The sequence below is a fragment of the Syngnathus scovelli genome, unplaced genomic scaffold (assembly GCF_024217435.2).
Source record: "Syngnathus scovelli strain Florida unplaced genomic scaffold, RoL_Ssco_1.2 HiC_scaffold_158, whole genome shotgun sequence".
In the NCBI taxonomy this organism is placed as follows: Eukaryota; Metazoa; Chordata; class Actinopteri; order Syngnathiformes; family Syngnathidae; genus Syngnathus; species Syngnathus scovelli.
Window position 1 is genome coordinate 39,369 of NW_026061251.1, and position 632 is coordinate 40,000.

The following is a 632-nucleotide window of genomic DNA, read 5'->3' on the forward strand; positions in this document are numbered from 1 at the left end:
GGTGGCGCTTGGGGATGGCGCTTGGGGATGGTGGCTGTCGCCTTGTGGCGGTCGGCTGGTGGCGGTCGCCTTGTGGCGGTCGGGGATGGCGCTTGGGGATGGTGGCTGTCGCCTTGTGGCGGTCGCCTTGTGGCGGTCGCCTTGTGGCGGTCGGGGATGGCGCTTGGGGATGGTGGCTGTCGCCTTGTGGCGGTCGGCGGTGGTGGTTTGGGACCGGCGTCCGGCGCAAAGTGCGTGTTGCGCGGGCCGGAGAAAATTTAGGCCAGGGGCCCGCCGCTGGAGAAATTTTTAGGTACCAGGGGTGGATTTTTTTTGTCACCGCAGGAGGGGGACGTTGCCTCCGTCCGTGTCCGACGGAAAGTGCGTGTTGCGCGGGCCGGAGAAAGTTTAGGCCAGGGGCCCGCCGCTGGAGAAATTTTTAGGTACCAGGGGTGGATTTTTTTTGTCACCGCAGGAGGGGGACGTTGCCTCCGTCGGTGTCCGGCGGAAAGTGCGTGTTGCGCGGCCCGGAGAAAGTTTAGGCCCGGGGCCCGCCGCTGGAGGAATTTTTAGGTACCAGGAGCGGATGTACTTACTTCCACAGCGCCCGCGCGCTCCCGGCCGGTGTCCGAGGATGCTGCCTCATCCCCGGA